This window comes from Chiroxiphia lanceolata, chromosome 1, assembly GCF_009829145.1.
Source record: "Chiroxiphia lanceolata isolate bChiLan1 chromosome 1, bChiLan1.pri, whole genome shotgun sequence".
Taxonomy (NCBI): domain Eukaryota; kingdom Metazoa; phylum Chordata; class Aves; order Passeriformes; family Pipridae; genus Chiroxiphia; species Chiroxiphia lanceolata.
The window spans coordinates 115,973,374-115,992,476 of record NC_045637.1 but is presented as its reverse complement, the minus strand read 5'-3'; the positions used below and the strand labels follow the sequence as shown (position 1 = coordinate 115,992,476).

Sequence of the window (19,103 nt, the reverse complement as noted above, 5' to 3'; positions counted from 1 at the left end):
AGTTCAACAAAGACAAGTGAGGGATTCTGCACCTGGGATGGGGCAGCCCTGGTTGTGTGTACAGATTAGGGAAGGAGAGGTTGGAGAGCAGTGCTGCAGAAAGGGACCTGGCAGTGCTGGTCGATGGCAAGTTGGTTATGAGTCAGCAGTGCCCTGGCAGCCAGGAGGGCCAACTCTGTCCTGCAGGACACCAGAAGCAAGATCGTCAGCCGGTCGAGGTAGCGGATTGTCCTGCTCTGCTCTACACTGGGGTGGTCTCACCTTGAATATTATGTGCAGTTTTGGGCACTGCAGTCTAAGAAAGATATTCAGCTATTGGAGAGTGACAGACACTGGTCTCTTCTCTGTGGTGACTAGTGACAGGACCTGAGGGAATGGCCTGGAGTTGTGTCAAGGAGGTTTAGGTTGGATATTAAAAAAAGTTTCTTTACCCAGAGGGTGTTTGGGCACTGGAACAGGCTCCTTAGAGAAGTAGTCACAGCATCAAGCCTGACAGAGTTCAAGAAACATTTGGAAAATGCTCTTGGGCACATGGTGTAACTCTTAGGGATGGTCCTATGCAGGACCAGGAGTTGGACTCGATAATCCTTGTGGGACCCCTCCAACTCAGGATATTCTATGATTCTATTATAACAGTTTACGATAAAATTTATCAGAAAAGATTAAAATTTTTTCTCTCTTTTTTTTTTTTTTTTAAATTTTTTATTTTGTTTTGTTTTGGTTTGTTTTTTCATTTTTTTCTTCTTTTTTCCCCCGTAATTCAAATCCTCATCTCAAAGTGGTAGGATAATACATTCATGCTGGAAAGCTCTTGGTGTTTTATGTTTTTTTAGTATTCAGCATCTATGAGAGGAAGCTGTTCCCTGGAACCCAGCGGTGGCTAGCAACATGAGAAATCATGTCCTTCTCTGTTCATGATTATTTATTGATTAAAATACAATGTACTGAATTGCAAATTACCTCTTGGAGAGCTTGAATGCCAGATCATTCTTTTATAGCCTTAAAATACAGCAATATATTGGAAACACAATGTTCTGAGTACATCTACCTATTCTCACCTTCCATTTATAAATCTTCAGCAGTTGTTTTCAGTAATGGTAGACTGTATTTGTCTTAAGAGTGCAAAACCCTTATAGCTAAAAGTAAACAGGACATTTAGATTGAATTTTAATTAAATTTGGGTTTTTATCCTAATTGGGAAACACTTTCAGCAACAGCTTGAAAACGTACCAGGAAAGCTTCCATATTGTTCTTATTATCTATTCAAGCCTCAAAGGAGTTTTTTCCATATTGTTATCCAGGGTTTATGTGAGGCACAGGCACTTTCAGTCTCTTACTACACTTCTGGTGTTTTAATTCAAATGCCTCTAATTAAATAATTTTAAGATTCTCTTTCAGCCTATTAGAAATAAAATATATGTTGCCATCATAACAGATTAGAGTATTTTAAAGCTGAAATGACATGTATCCTTTAGTACTTCAGACTTTAGTACTAACAAGTATTTTTTCTAGGGTTCAAGAAATATATCCTGATGATTTAGAGGACCAGACACAGTAAAATAGACTCTGCGTGTGTAAACAATTTTATGATCGCTGGTGGTTTAAGAATTTATTACAACTATTTTCAACAACTTGATTTAAAACACATGTAAGAGAATGTTGATGAAATACTAAGTAATGGTTTAACAGAGCACAAGTGCATCATTTTATAGTAATGATCTGTATTAATGAATGGTTGATAAACATATTTATATGGAGTTTTCCCTGAAGCATTAATAGGAAAGATAATAGTAAATCTGTAGAACAAATTTATCTCTTTTCATAATTCAAGTGAGCCTGCTTACAAACCTCCCCTACTGTAAGTGCTTTTCCCCCACCAATAAGCAAAATGGAAATTTACTTGGATATTAAAATCCATCTACCCTCTATTTTCACCCTGTTCCAGCAACCTTAAAAGAAATGTGAGGTTCCTTGTGGATGGTCATCCCTCACCAGGTCCAGCAGTGCCACTCACACAGATTGGAGATGCTTTTTGAAATTTCAACCAGATCCAGTTTCCCTGGTGAGGATCTGTTGCCAGAATAGCCAATAGCAGAATAACAGGTGCAGCTGTTGTTTTGCTTTAGGCAAACTGGGTGTTCCTGAGTGTTTTGGTTCAGGAGACATTGAGAACTACACATGTTGACTAAAATAAGTCATCCCACAGTAGCTAAAAAGAAAGACATACCTGTTTTAATTTATAATAGTTGGGTTTAATCCTATTTTATTAATCTCAAGTCATAATAGCATAAGCTAAATCTACTTGCCAATGTAGAAATACTGTTATTGTTATCTGCATTCCTTAAAATGTCCTAAGAGGTGTATACTTCAATTGACTTGCCCTGGAACTAGAAATGCCTTTGTCTGTCTTTGTTAATAAATTATGTGAAGACAAGAAAAGTAAAGTATATATTTTTAAAAACTATATAAAGGCGAATATAATGCACTGTAAATTACTGATACAGAAATATTAAATATAAAATAGTTGCATACAAATATTTCAAAAAATATTCATACTATTTTTCTTTTTCTAAAGCAAGAAAAATTGTTTGGTTTAAGTTTTGCCAAGAGTAATAGAACAAAGGCAAACAAGAGAACAATCATGATGATCACTGCAGAAGAAAAGCAGTTATAGACACCCCATGAGAGAATAACTTCACCAAAAGGCACTGTGTTGAATCAAAGATGTAGTACAAGAGAAATATAGTCTTGATATTTCAGGAGAGCCAGGTGCAGGAATAAAAATAACTTTATATATATTTGGCTTTGGATATCTTGTTCAATGCCTACAAAAAGCTAAACCATGTGAAAATTGCTCAGCTCTAGTCTTGCCTAGGGATTTTTTTTTTCCACAATGTACACTTTAGACCTTTCTTGACAAAAAAAACCCCATTCCTTGTTTGTGAAAATTCTTCCTAACTTTTCACCTGCACTGATTTGTTGCCTTGAGTTTAAATAATAAATTTACCACTTCTTTCCTTCCTCAAACTGTGCAAAAGAATTCAGGTTTAGCTACTCCACACTTTCAATTAACTAAATTAGATTGAAACTATAATCAGAAAACAGCTTTCTCTTTTTAAGCCTTTCATCTTGAGGCTGATCTAGACTTTAAAGAAAACTCATGATATTCTTAATAAGGCTGTCAGTAGGCAGATCTCCACAGTAGAAGAATTGCAATCAAAGCCTGCGTTACAGCACTTTTCATACTACTGCATCAAAACTATCCAAAGGCTGAAAACTAAACCACTCATCCTTTCAGGCTCCAGGCATCTGTCATAGTTACGTCCCACTACAGGACAGTCGGAGCTATTGTGTGATGCTAGAAATCGGCCAGTGATGGTATTTTCCAACAGGGGCAGTCCATGCCTACCATTAAGTGAGTTAAGGATTGAACTCCTTAGGGGTTGTCTGTTGACACAGTGTGTCATCTAGCAGTGTTACTCCTGGGTATGTTCTGTACATGTGTGTAATCCAGGTGACATTGCAAAGCAACCTTTAACAATCAACTTAGCATATCCAGTTTAAAAAGTCCTTACATTTTTGAAATCCACCTGAAGCAGTAAAAAAGGTTGTGTTTTAACCTGTGTCTAGTACAAAGACATTAAGGTAGATCTGTATGTGCTGCCTTTTGGAGGAAAGGCAATCAATAAGGAGGTAAAACAGTGGGGTGGGTTTGCGGATGGCTATGATCATACTCAAAGAAAAGGAAACCTGAAAGGCAGAGGTAGCTGGTGTTCCCTTACAGAAAACAGTCTGTTGCAAAAGATACTTAATTTGCACGGGTGAAAATTAAGAAGCTTAGGTTATTGAACTAAAAAATGAGGAATTTGAAAGACTTGTGGTGCCTAGTATACCACTCTCTTCCACTGAGTAAATTTTTCCCACACCTCTCCCTGTACTAACTGCACAATAAAATGCAGCAATATAGATTTCTAGATGGTCATACTCCTCATGAACACCTGGCTTTCCCAAATGTGAGCATCTTCATAAATCCTTATTCACTGCTGATTCCTATCGGCCTTACACTCTCTCACCCTGGTTAAGTGTTGAGGAATATATTTAGTGCAGGTAGCTCAGTGTGCAAGATGCAGTGTAAGCTGCAGATTGACTTCTGGAAGCTTCAGCTACCTAATGAATGACCATGAGTGTCAACAGGACCAGGACCCACAGGGACAAGGACCCATTTTCTCAACCGTCTTGATGGTTGAGATGGAAGGGGAAGCAGAAACAGAAGTGACTTGACAAAGATCACACAGCTCCTGGTGATTCCCATTTCACTGTGTTTATGCTCCAGATATTAAATTCTTTTTAGGCATTGTGGGAATCCCTATGCATCTAGCTGAAGGCTACCAGCAACAAGTGTGTACAAAAGCTAAGAAAAACAAGCCTCAGAAGTCGTTCTCAAGTTCTGTGGGACATATGGGCTGTAAGAGCAAGCTGTCTCCATAGACTATGTTATTAGATCCCTTTGAAACTGCTGCCTGAGCATACATCTGTACCTTTTTGTTATTTTATACAATTGCTCTTCAGTTAAATTATTAATTTCATCCAGGCTAGTACAGCATATAAAAAGTACTCTTTTCTTTATAGCATCTCTCTTGGTGAAAGAAATAAAAAGTGCAATTTATTATGTATGACATTTGCCTAAACTTTTTGTCTATATGAGTTTCACCACATGAAAATTATATTGAGAAAATGAGCAATACACTGCCTATGTTAATCCTGTGTAAATCTGGAGAAACTCCATTCAGGTTCATTGCAGGTTTAAAACATTGTGGTTGATAGCAGGATGTGTCCCATGGCTCCATTTTTGTAGCAATATCCTGAACTTATCATGTAAATTCACAGTTTTATGTGCTATAAGTAAGTATTTGTATGCAATGATATTGCACTGTCTTGATTTTTCTGGACCTATTTATCCAGAAATACATGGCAGAGGATGGTAAAAATTTATATTGTGTAAATATGAAGAACTTGTCATTATTTTGTTGGTTAGTGCTACTGGAGAAACAATCTTTTTAATTATTTTAAGGGCCTGGGTACTCCTGTGTTAAGAGACCATATAGGTAAGAAAATATTATTTTAGCTCGTTAATGTCAAAGGAGCATATGGTAAGTATTTATTTATTGTCTGTAACTATTGTGCCAGTTGTGTGGGAAATTAGTGCAAGATAAGTTTCAGTGAATATTCTGTGGTGAATGTTCTGAGTGTGAATCACAGTCTGTCACTGATATTATATTCTGAGGAAGATGTGTGGATTGCTTACCATAAAATACCCCATCAGAGACAGGAGGCAGTGAGATGAAGCCATCTGCTGTGTGTATATGTGTGTGTGTACACATACACATATATGTTTATAAAAATAAAATCTCCTTTGACTTCTTAGAAGTTCAGTTTCATTCAGTAAAACTATTTCTAGTGAAATGGATTTTCAGTCTGGGATTGTAGATTAACTGAGGGAGTTGTCTGGATGATTAACTGCATCTCCAGATTCAGATATGTGCTGATCTTTCATTGGGATAATCCCATCTTAGAAACATAGAATCCTGCCTCAGATGAGGATAAGCATGGAAGAGAAGTGGCCCAATGGGAAAACAACAATACTTTATTTATTTTTAGTACATAAATAAACAATTTGATTAAATTATCACTGTATATATATATTATTTTAAGATTTAAGAAAAGTATGTATTAATCTATTTGTTTATTTTTTTACTTTCCCCACAACGTCTTCCTGTGTTTCGCTCACTTGGTTTAGTGTGTATCAACATGGGTGCTGTCTGTCAGCACCAGATTTAAAATGAATTAGCAGATACTCTCTCGTGACACTGGTTTTTGTTTGGATTAAGATCTATCTCACCCTTGTTAGCTGTCTGGGGTAGATCCTGCTTAGCTGTTCTTTTTTTCCCCCTCCCCTCACTCTTAGGATAAGTTCAGAAACCCATTCTTTCTCCTGCAGATTTCTGCTGTAACCAGACCGGCAGATCAGCTTGCTTTCAAATTTCTGTTTTTCCTAAGCCTCAGCAAAACAGCACAGAGAAGATAAAAAAGAGACATCTAATTTTCTTTGGAAAGAATCACACTATTGTTCTACTTGTTTATTCAGGTCTGGCTTCATGGGACCATAAAGGCTGCTTTTTTCTTTTTTCTTTTTTTTTTCTTTCCTTTTTTTTTTTTTTTTTTAAGTAACTTTTATTTCACTGTTACAGAAATGACATGGTGTATTTGCTGGAAAGCCCTTCAAAGGCTTTGATTTAAATAAGCTGTAATGCTGCATCAGAAACTCTTACTGAAGTTTGCAGTGATTTTTCCCACCCTCTTCTATGTTCCAGTCACAATTTGCTTGCTTTGTTCTTCCCTAGCCACTGTTGCTTTTAACATATTTTTATTTTTTTTCCTTATTTTGAAAATGCTGGGTGGAGTTAAATGCAAACCCATGCACTTCTCATTCACAGTCCTTAGGACTGTTCTTGGTTCAGGTGGGCTGATGTTTAACAGGGATAACTTTCCTCCTCCTCTTTCTTTCCTACCTTGCTAGGAACAAGAACTAAGAAATTATTAATTTTAGCAGTGTGATACCACGCCTCAGAGAAAACACTCTGGCTCAAATGCGTTTTCAAAAGCTTTATACATGTGAAAGCACATTCCAATTATCTGATTCCCTCTTGATCCTAATGAACTAAGAGAAGCTTTATCCTGACAGACGGTGGTTCGCTGCTTGCTGTTCTTTTCAAATTGTTGCTCTGTCTTACCTTCTACAGCTGCCTTCAGGTTGTCTGTGAAAGTTCACAGACTATAATTGTTTGGGTCATATATTAGCCTTTGGTTTACAAAAGAGGCTAAGTATTCTGAGAATTTCCATGACATGCCTGCTGACTTCAATAATCTATTAAGAATTTCAGGGAGTGCGTGCTTTACCTTAATTTTTCTGCACTAATGAGAGGAAAAAGTCAATCCCATCATGACTTTCCAAGGGAAATTGGAGTGAATAATGTGTTTGTAAAGCAGGACTGCCAGTAGAGGAAAAAATAATACCTAATTCTTGAGACAATGTGACTGAGTAACTAGAAAGATGTTTTGGGGTTAGGAAGCCTGACTGTGCTTCCCTGGATATGCCCTAAGTACCAGCTGTTCAACCCTCTGAAGGCTGAACTGTAAGCATCTTTCACCAGGCACTAAAAACCCTGGAGCCACTGGGCATCTAAGTCTTGACTTGTCTGAATTATGGTTTGTTCTCTACTCATAGAGAATAGCTTCACACTTTTGTTAAAATATTCAAAGAAAAATGGATTAAAACCATCCTAACACGTAATTACTAGCTTCTTTCATTGTAAGGTGAGTAAAGTATGATCCTTCTAAAGAAGAGCTTCAGGTCAAACTGATATAACTTTCCTGCATCTGGCCTTGCAGAAACACAGGATGTAAACAGCTGTAGCAGTGATCTGCCACTGGGGACCAATGGTATGAGAGCAGATATTTCTTGAGAGGTTTTGTTCATTCAACAGCTCTTCTATTCATCAACCTTTTGGCAAGTTGCTTTCCTCCAGGTCTGTCTTTGAATTCCACAGTATTATTAATGATGCTTTTATCTAGGAGGAAGACCTAGGGACAACAGAGCTCAACATGGGACACAGATATCTGTGACCACTTGGGTATTTTTAAGAAGTACTGGCACAAGTTTGCAACTGCAAATTTTCCATCCTGAGAACAGCCAATGTGCCGGAAGCTTCCAAACCGACTCCCCCTGCTAGCGTTTAGGCTAGTGAGTTTTTTACTGGGAACATATCAGAGACAGACACCTGTGGCAAACACATGTGTTGAGAGATCAAAAAGCATCTTGTTTGAGTTTTTCAGTGCTTGAGCATTTGCCAATATCAGCTAGAGCAAGCAATCAAAGACTTGTTATGTAGCTGTACTGGGATTTTTCAGGCCAAATGGGATCAACAGTGCAGAATCTATATTTCTGCTTAACAGGTTCATTTACAATTAGGAAAATGTCCAAGGGAATCCACCTCTTGTATAAATATTAATTACTAGTAATATTTTTGTAGAGGCTAGATTATACTCCCTCCTAGCTCAAGACACCTTCTTTCACTGTCTCATAATCTCTTTTTCTGTCTTCAGTCTCCAAGTTTTGAGTCTTGTGCAATATTTAAAAAACCTGTGCACTTGCAAACAATTTTAATGTTTGCTTACTGGGGAAAAAAAAAAAAAGCAGACTGTGATTTTTTGGCAAGGAGCAAAAATCCTCCTGAATAAAAGCAAGTCGAATTTTAAAATCCAACACAGTAATAACATATACTGTGTGTTCTTGTAATGGAGATTTTATCAATTAAAAAGCTTACTACTCTTTACCTGGAAAGGTAAACACTGAATATTCCCTCCCTCCCTTCCTTCTGCTGATTCTGAGATGTTCCTCACAGAAAGACTTGGACCAACCTGAGCTTCACAAGAAGGGAGACAATCTAACCAGCAGATCCAGTGTGCCCAGAGATGTGGGGATATGTTTTCAAAATAGCTGTATGAGTGTTCTTGGGGCCGCATCTGCCCAAAAATTAGCTTAGATAGGTAGATGTATAGCTCCAGAGTTGGCACAAAAGATTATCAAATGCTTTTTAAATGCAAAATTTGTTATGAAATCAACAGAAGCATCATCCGTCATCATGACAAATTCTAAACGAAGTGCTTTGAAAAGTTAATCTTATTAAAATGATAAATCTAGAGGAACATGTAACCTGTCGTATTGGAGTAGACTCATTTCTCCATTTGGTTTAGTATCTTGCATCAAAGCATATAATCAAATACTATAAACCTGTTGTGCCTGGCCTCATCTCATTAAACAAGTTTATTGAATACCCTCAAGTGTGAAGGTGTCTCAAATACCTTTGGAGCCCTCTCTCTTTGAGAGGACTAAGGAATTGTGTCTGTCTATGCTGCTTCATAGCCATCATTATACTGACTGCCTCCAGGCATTCATCCTGCTGAAATCCACCAGCAACGCTTCCCTTAATGTAACTTCCACCTGTTGATTGAGTCCTACCTGCTGAACATATGTCCCTTCAGACAGGACAAGATATGCATATCTTGGCTGTCTGGGACATACGGAATCGCCCGTGCTTTGGAGGGGATGCTGCACAGTCAGGCATCCAATCCATGCATTGTACAAGGCTGGTTGGAGTCACAGTCCCAACCTTCTTTACAGAGTCTCTCATGGCAACAGATCCTACTGTGGACATTTGTATAATTGTAGCAGATTAAAAGCCCCTAAAGGTAAATATTAATGTCATATGCAGTCTTGTAATCTCCCAGAATGAATTGAAGGTGCTGTCAGCATTGGACAGTTATACCCAGAAGGCTGTCAAAACCAAAATGTCATTCCTACAGATTCATAATAAAATCCTCCTTTCTTCTCTTGTGCAACCATAGACTGTTGCCTCCAAGTTATTCCTTACTCCTTTCCCTTTTTGAAGGGGAACATTTCTGTTTCATTGTAGCTCTAGTGCTGTAGCACACGTGCTGTGTGATGTGCTTGTGGCTGCTGGTGTTGCTATAGTCCAATAATGCTGCTTGCTATCACAAGGCCATGGCTCAAAGTTTTGGGTCTCAAATGATGTCCTGGATCTACATAAGTGAAGAGAACCAATGCCTGAGCAGAATCTGTTAGGAGAGGAACAGAAAATGTGAGGGTAGCAGGGAGAAAGGAGTTATCTGAATGGCTGTGCAAGGAAAAACTCTGTGAGCTTTGGGTCGAGGTTGGACTTGGTTCTTTGTGGTGACCTGATTTTTATTTTATTTTTTTCTGTTGTATTTATAAAACATGAGATGTTATCGAGAGACAGTGCACCTAATTCTTTGAAGTGCTGAATAAACTCCTGGCAGGCCTTGACCAGCCAAGCTTCTATTTCTTGCCAACAATTTTGCTTGCCATTTGCCCCAGAAATGGAGATCTATTACAATTAAACAGCAATATGTTTGTGGGAAAGGATGTGGATGTTGAGTTGGTTTTTTGCCACAAATTTTTGATGTGCATGTGTTCTGGAGAAGTTGGGGAAGTGAAGGGAGCTATGAATTTTTCTGGTATGTGTTTGCCTTCCAATAGTTTTGTTTCCAGTTGTTAATTCTCCAGTATTTTTCAGGCTAATGTGAAGCAGATAATCTCATACATGGTGTAAGAAAATGAAAGTAATCCCGAAATATCTATCAGAGACATTTTAATCCTAATTAAAACTGAAGGAGGAAAGAGAAGGAATTAAATACACTTTATAGTCTTGACTTATTCCCCATCAAGGAGAATTTTTCCATTCCAGAATGCCCCTGAATTATTTCTAATCAGCCTTTCAGCCTTCACCATGAGTGACAGGGCAAGGAGGAGAACGCCTGCTAGTGTCTTGGGAGAATTTATTTAAGGTTCTCCTGAGCTGCGGAAGGGATTTGTCATTGTCAATATTGGCGATGCGGCTGATGAACACCCTGGTCAGTCTTGTCATCAGAAGAGGAAGTAGCGTACACATATGTGACAGACAAAGAGAGAGAGAAGAGAGAGAAAAATTATTTCACAGAAAAATTATACTCATTCTAGCCATCTGTGTATTCTAGCTGTTGTTCCACGAATTCTTGGGGAAATAAAAATAAGAACCATCATTCAATTTCTCTTTAATTTACTTCACTGAGCACTTGGAAGATGAATCTGTGAGGGAGAGCATGCTAGTCTGAGAAAAAAGGAATGCAGTAGTCATTCCTAAACTATACTCTTTTATGCACCATGGAATTTTGTCATTTAATTTCAAGAGACCCCAAAGAAACTGTAATAAGCAAATCTCTCATGTTAAGAGATTTGGGATCTGTAAAGCATACAGAATTCCAGAGGCTTATCTGAGTTTATCAGCAGTAGCTGACACTTTGATCTCCCAACTGAGCCAGGAATCACTTTGAAACAGGTGTCTGTGTAAGGTTTTCCATTGCATTATGATTCTGATCAGCTTCAGGCTCTCACTGCACTTCCAATTTGATCTAAAAATACTTTTAGCTGATGTGGGCTATAAAACACTCACTTGTAGGTGAGGTGGTACTGTCTTCCCTAATTGCAAGATTCAGTTATTTGTAATTTCAAAGGTCAAGAGATACATCTGTGATAAAACAATTCACCAACATATTTGAGCTCTTCTGACACAAGCAGGAGGTTTTTCTTCCAGACCATAGATAACTGCAGAAGGTATTTTCTGTTCAAAGGAGATTTCTTTCACTGAAGCCTGAGGTACCTCAGCCCCTCTACTATCCCTTTCATTTGCTTGCTGGATCAAAAGAGCTGCTGGATGTTAGGAAATCATGGTTGGCCTGTACAGCAAGTCCCTCCCAGGCTATTCCCACAGTCAAAAGGGTATGGCTGTAGCAAACATGCACACAGAGTTCATCTTGCTCAATTCAGCTTCCTCTGAAGCCATTATCTGGCTCCAAAATAGTTGAAGTTTGAGTTTATTAAAGGGATGGCATAAGAGGATAGACAGAATATAAGTAGACCCACTTAATTTGACGAGTTTGGGCTCATGTCCTCCTCTCATGCCATTGGCATCCCAAAACTGGGGACAGAGGGTGTCAAGTGCATATTATCCTCTTCATATACCCATTGTTCTGTGTTTAGGTACTGCCTCTTTGGGTTCTGTGCTTGGTATATGGGAGACCATAACAAGGACTAGGATTTAAGTCAGATGTCTAGATTACAAAATTCTAACGAAAAGTCAGACTATCAGAAAATCACTGTGTTAATATTTCTTTTGCTGCTGATTTCAATAGCAAAGGAGCTGTACATTTTACTACATCACAGGATCTGCAAATGTTCTTGAGTCTTGTAGAAAAATAGTAACAAAAGTTGCTCTGAAGTTCTTGACTTTCATTTCATTGGCATATCCACCATAAGAGGCATTAAGAAAATTAAGCAGTGATAGAATGAGGCACTAGAATTTGTATGAGGCACTAGAAAAATTCCGATGTGCAAAATTGTTTGAATAAATGGCTGGTTTCCAACATCACTGAAGTTCTGTAGCTGGTATATAAAGCCCCAAGAAAATTGCTAGAGCTGACAGTGAGTAGGGGAGATGGAGGGTTATTTTTTTTAAAGAAGGAATTTCCGATTTTTCAGACTTAAAATGTTAATTGGAGACAATGTAATCTGATGACATTCTAATGAAATTTCATTGTGCTTGCCTATCCAGGACTGCAGCAGTCTAGGTTTCTAAATGTTATGACTCCAAAACAACTTGGAAGGTGAATTCCCCACAGATTCAGTTTCTGCTCTCTTTCAAAAGGGAAACAATGAGATTTGTGTCAGGATATTTCAAACAACCCAATCTTACATGTAAGAAACAGAATGCTGGTCACTCTGTCCTGGTTTCAGCTGGGATAGAGTTAATTTTCATCCTAGTAGCTGGTACAGTGCTGTGTTTTGGATTCAGGATGAGAATAGTGTTGATAGCACACTGATGTTTTAGTTGTTGCTAGGCAGTGTTTATTCTAAGACAAGGACTTCTCAGCTTCTCATGCACTACCAGTGAGAAGGCTGAAGGGGCACAAGAAGTTGGGAAGGGACACAGCAGACCCAAACAGGCCAAAGGGATATTCTGTTCTATATGACATCATGCTTAATGTATAAACTGGGAAGAAAGTTAACTGGGGGCCAATGCTTGGGAACTGGTTGGGCACCAGTTGTCGAGTGATGAGGAATTGCATTGTGCATCACTTGTTTTATATATTCTCTTTCAACATTATTATTATTTTCTTTCTTTTCTGTCCCATTAAACTGTCTTTATCTCAACCCCTCAGTTTTCTCACTTTCCCTCTTCTCATCCTGTTGGGGGTGTGTGGGGGTGAGTGGCTGTGAGGTGCTTAGTTGCCAGCTGAGGTTAAATCACAACACTCTCTGTGACTGAGACTTTTATAGAGCACTTTCAACTAAAAATATTTTTAGATCAAATTGAGAGTGCAAATTGGGGGAGGAAATTTGAACGAAATTCACTTACAAACAGTTACTCATGATTTGGAAAACAGGCCCACAAGGGAGACCAGGCATAAGCATAAGCTACACCTTAACCATGAAGAATTCAGAGAAATAATGAAGTTGAATGTGCAAATGGCTAATCCCTCCCTAAATTTTAAATTTTGGACGGCTTCTGTTGAAAACAATAGAGCTAATAAAATTCCCTCACTAGGATATTCTCATTCCCTTGCCTTTTTTTGTTTGTTTACTTGTTGGATTTTTATTCTGTTTTACCAAGCAGATTTCAACAGTTGTGTGAAAAGACAGGTTATAACAAGTGAAAGTAAGTCTGGAAAAACAATTTTGCTGGAAAAATATCTGGAACTGCTTACATATATTGCTAGATTCTACGTTTCTTTTAACTTGCGGGAAGAAACACAGAGAAACTTTTGGTCAGCCAGTCCAAACCATTGCTATTAGCCATCAGAATTTATTACTAAAGAGAATTCCTGTTAATTGATTCCAATGTTAGTTGATATGCAGAGTCCATACTGTTATATTTGGCTTCTGCTCGGAAGGAAAATAATATCTAGGCAACAAAATATTTTGCACTGTTTACCTCAAACTTAAAAACAGCAGCCCAACTACAAGTAGCCTGAAGGCCAAAACTAATTGTAAGAAATCTTATCCCATAGACACTTGTCCTATGAAAGACAAGATCTACGAAAAATAGGATCAAATACAGGATGTCTTCTGCTATCCATAGCTGTAACATCCTGGGTGTGACTCGATATAAAAAGAATTTTTCTATATAAAGAAGCATGGTGGCTGTATGGATGAGCAGAAGGTGGTTCCTCCCTTGCCTATTGAAGAACAAATTTCTTTGTTGGTTTTTTAACTTCCATAAACTCCTGGATGCTTCAGATCTCTCCCTTAAAGCATCATATACACAGTGATTTTATTGTCTGCTAGGACACTGTTGAGAAGCTGACTTACTGAAAGGAAAAGCAATAGTGATTGCAGTTCAACCTGCAAGTGTGGTCAAGGGCCCTGTCATACTTGTGGATTTTTATCTGTCATCATGGTAAGTATGCTCCACACCTGGACAGGTGCCAAAGAGGGTCTGGTGTTAATCTCTGCTCGTCCTCATGGTTGCTGTAGGGGGTTGACCCTGGCTGAATGTCAGGTACCCACTAAAGCTGCTCTCTTCCTCCGCTCTGAAACTGGAGAGAGGAGAGAAAAAAAACCAGCAAAGGAATCATGACTTAAGAGCTGGGAGAGGTCACTTACTGATCACTATCATGGGAAAAACAGACTCAAAGTGGGGATATTACTTAAATTTATTACTATTAGGATCAGAGCAAAAGAGTGAGACGTAAAATAATCTTAAAAACACCTTCCTCCCACCCCTCCTTCCTTCCAAACTCTACCTCCTCCTCTCCAGCGGTGCAGGGGGATGGGGAATGGGGGTTATGGTCAGTTGTTGTTTCTGTTGCTGCTCAGGGAGAGGAGTCCTTCCCCTGCTCCCGGGGGGTCCCTCCCATGGGAGACAGTCCTTCACGGACCTCTCTGGCATGAGTCCATCCCTCGGGCAGCAGTTCTCCACAAAACTGCTGTCCCGTGGGTCACTCCTCCATGGGGTGCAGTCCTTCACGAATGGGCTGTATCGATGTGGATCCCCCACAGGGGCCACAAGTCCTACCTGGATAAAACCTGCTCCAGTGTGGGCTTCCCTCTGCACGGGCTGCAGGTCTCTGTAGGACCCTGCTCCATCCTGGGCCTCCCGTGGGGTCACAGCCTCCTTCATGCATCCACCTACTCCAGCATGGGCTCCTCCATGGGCTGCAGGTGGGTCTGTGTACCCTGATGGTCCTCATTGGGGGCAGGGGGTCAACCTGCCCCAGCATGGTCTGCACCATGGGCTGCAGGGGCCACAGCTCTGGCACCTGGAGCAACTCTTGTCCCTCCTTCTGCACTGACCTTGGTGTCTATGTTGTTGTTCCAATGTTCTCACTCCACTCTTCCCTGGCTGGAATTTTTCACTGTGCAATAACTTTCTGATCTTAAATATGTTATCACAGAGGCATTACTATCACTCCTAATTGGCTTGGCCTTGGCCAGCGGTGGGAAGTCTGTCCTGGAGGCAGCTGGCATTGGCTCCACCAGACAGGAGAAGCTTCTAGCAGCTTCTAACAGAAGCCACCCCTGTAGTCCTCCCACGCTACCAGAACCTAGCCACAGAAACCCACTACAGTTGCAAAGATGTTACTTTTTCTGGGGCATTTTTGCTGACCAGTATTGTTTTTTTTCTGAGCAATTTAGCTTTTGAGTGCCTCTCGAGATGAACATTAAACAGCATAAACCTGCAGTTATGGAGTATGGGATATTCCTGACTGTTGATGTCAATAATAGCTTAAGACACATCAGTGGTTCCATGATGTTTCTGAACCATTTGGGTAGGATTAATCTTCCCTGAGCTTAAGCAATTTGTTTTAACCAGTCTTCCTGCATCCTCCCAAAGGGAAGTCATTCTGTTATAAGATGAGCAGCTCAGATGGTTTGCCTTCTGAAGGGCTTGGTTCCATCAATGGCCTTTGAATATAGAGGGAGCAAAGCCACTCGATGATTAGGCTATGTTAGATGCCTACACTCTCAACTGGGAGGGATGAATTCTACCTCTCTAGGATAAAGGCAATTTGATTTCACAGATTTAAATCTAAGTATGGAGGAATCGAAATAATCCTGAGTATTAAGGTATTAATTTGATTTTAATTGAAATTATAGATTAAGTATGTCTAACACTTGAGGGAAATAAGTATTTATTGCATGCCTTTATCAAGTCATGGCAGATTTCTGAGTCAAAGAAAGTACAGAAGGTGATAAATTATCTTCTGTGGATGATTCTTTTGTCCATAACTGTGGTTAGATTTGTTGAAGAGTGCAGCTCTTTATCCACTTCTCAAAAGAACAGAGCATTTCCCAGGTAAGGGAAAGGTCACCTTCTTCAAGCTGCAACTGTAAATAACCAGAGTGGAGTCCACTAATTCATAACTAGGTCATCTCTGATAGAACTGATAAGTCTACTCTGTTGTCAGTGCATAAATCAGAGCTGCTCTTATTAAGCTATGAATGCAAAACCTCTCCAGAAAGCCCACTTAAAACTGAGGCAGGTGCTAACATATTTGTGCTTTTTCTCAGAGCTGAAAAGAATAACAATTTACAAATATATACACTTCTAATTAAGAAAGCATCTGTTTGTGTCAGGAGTTGGTGTTGTTGACATTTTTAATTTCCTTGGTTTTGCTTTTCACATTTAAATGACCAAGTTTAAGGTGGCTTGCTGATGTTTTACATATACATATACATATAGCCAGATATTTCATCGCAGATATTCTCTCCTGGCTTTTTTGAGTCATAGTACACGGTAGAATCATGACTCCATGGAGCAGTGCAGCGCTGTGATAGAAATCCCCAGGCTGTCTCCAAGCAGTCAGCAGTGTCACTGTGGCACAGTGTGACGTCATGAAACAAGGCTAGTGCAGGTCCCCAAAGCTGTGTACTTGCATTACCTATTCCACACCCTGAAGGAGCCCTGCTGGCACCAGCGTGGGAGCCTTGGCACCACTCTCCACTGCTTGCTGCGGTTATCACTCCATAGTTCATGCCAAGCTGGGGAACTACTGATATCACACAGAAGTGATACCAGCTGAAGGCACAGAGTGAAGTACGGCTATAATGATTTAATATTAAATTTTAATCCTTGGTGAACTGGATTCACGGAGTTACGTATATGACTCTGTGAATAATGATAAAGCTGGTTACCACATGAACGTATTGCAGCACTGGCTAAATATAGAAACACAATTAAAGTTCTATCTATGGTTTCTGTTAGGATCTGCTTAGAGATTAATTTTATCCTGAAGGTACTCACTCCCCAAAAATACATTTTAAAGAAAAAGAATCTGAGCATGCAATTTGTTTACGTGCTTTGCATTCCTAAAGGGATGTAAAATACACTGAACGGTGCTTCTATTGTGTGTAGTTGTGTAGACATATGAAGGGAAAGCTACTGAAAAAAAGACGGAAAAATTGCAACCATATATTAAAATGTTTATGTACTGGCCCAATATGATTAAAGCAAGACACAAAATTACTTTTTTTTTTAATAAGCTAGGTGTTATTCTCATTCTCCAAGTTTCTCTAGGAAATAAAAACCTTAACTTTTGAAATCTGCAGTGTAAGGAAAGAAATCAGGGTATAACCCATCCCTCCTTTAGTGCACCAGCACTGCAGCTCTAAAGGAAAGCAGTCATACAGTACACTTGGCATCACCCACAAAAAATAAGTCCTAGCAAATAAGACCATTTTGCAGTAGGGTCTTAATTAGTTTTTTGAAGCCAGAAGAGTTGTTCTGCAAACCTCTTTTGGCTCCACCTCCTGTCTGAGGTTGAGAGGAGTAGCATAGAGTCTGAGTAGAGAGAATCCACTCAATAGCCTGGATTTAATTTCAGGCTCAGTGATGGGGCCTTTGTATACCTTTTGCATATGGGTGTAGCATTTAACAATAACTTCAACATTAGAAAGACCTGAAAACCCCCTGCAGTTTGTGCCTTTTTGTGAAAGTTAATGTCATGTTCTTACTTGTATCCTATGACCAGGCTCTTTCTACTACTTAACAGAAGTGGCACAAAGGGTGAGCAGATACAACAAATACTTCATTTTGATGCTACATTTATTCATTTCCAGGTCCATGGAGAGAATTTAGTTGAGAGTCAGATTTAATTACCTCTTACAGTGAACACCATATCCAGACTTTAACACATTTGCTATTCCTGGTAGAGGGTTGAGGGTCTCATTGAAAGCACTGCTTTGGAAAAGGATATTTTCTACAGTCCCAGGAGCTCCAAGGTAATCCTTAGAATTTTGAGCAGTTAATTTTTTTTCTACTTTAGAGGCCAACAGACTGAATTCTTGTCAGGCAGTGGGGAAGGGAAATATCCAACTGGGAAGCGAAATGAAGGGCACTGTGAGCACAAGAAGGTAAAGCAGGATAAAAAGAATTGGAGAGAAAGGAAAGAGGGAAAAAGGTTAGATGTCGTTTTCTGCTTCCCCTCTCCTCCGTTTGATCCCAGGAGTCCTTCAGCGCTGCCTCACAGAGAGCCACTGTAACACCTGAGCCGGGAGGCAAAGGATGACCCTGACAGAGATGTTTCAAGTGCAAAGTTTGTAGGTACAAAACTTGAAAGGGAAATAATACCGCTTATACCTAAAATATTGCTAGGGTGAGAGAAATGGAGGCTTCACTGCTTCTCTAAACTGTGCCCCAGGGTTAGATGGAGAATTTGGCTCTCATCCTGTCTTCTGCCCTTTCCCAGACTTGCTCTGGTTGCTCTGCTCACAGCACTTTGCAATTTCTCTGTGTCACCGGGTCACTTGGTAAAGCACTCACAACACCTACGGGGAACTGTGCTGCTTTGCAAGTGAGCTTTAATCTGTACAAGTGATAGTAGTGAGAGGAAGGGAGGCTAAATGACTAAGTCATGGACTTCATAAAGGAAGGTTTTTCTGCAGCAGTATTCTACCAGGTGACATGGCTACATTACTTTCTCAGGGACTGGCCTCAACTTCAGCATCAGCTTCAGCATCATTCCTCTTCAGGAAAGGTCAGCCTGATCTGACTCACGTCAGCTAATGCACCCCTGTCAGCTAATTTCTTCATTGCTTATTTTTCCTGGAGCCATAACATATGTAGAGGGAGCTTGTTTTATAGATGGTGTCCTAAGAAAAGACAGTGGCAGAAAATCTATTCCTCTGGCAAAGTTGTGGCTATAAAGTATCTTAGTCTATGTTCTGTCATCCCAAGATGTACTAGCAAGAGCAGAGAGGTGGTGACTTGGATGAGACTGAACATTTAGAGTGGGTATAGAGCATGATGTAGGAAAGCTGTGGCCTCATTAAAAAAAAGATGTTGGAAAAAGAGCTACAAGAATGCTTGTCCTTTGGGCAGATCATATTGTGGGAGATTAGAGAGGCCTCAGTCTCTTGGTTTGTCCAAAATAAGGTAAAAATAATTGATAAACTGCAGACTGCTCTT

At 39.6% G+C, this 19,103-nt stretch overlaps 1 long non-coding RNA gene across 1 annotated transcript; it reads right to left on the bottom strand.

The window, feature by feature from the left end:
- Positions 1-12,250: 12,250 nt before the first annotated feature.
- LOC116793787 lies at positions 12,251-15,144 on the bottom strand. The gene is made up of 3 exons (XR_004359589.1): positions 14,990-15,144; positions 14,111-14,232; positions 12,251-12,331 (listed from the first exon to the last, which is right to left on the bottom strand). It is a non-coding gene; the product is annotated as an uncharacterized LOC116793787 (long non-coding RNA).
- Between the last annotated feature and the right edge of the window lie 3,959 nt (positions 15,145-19,103).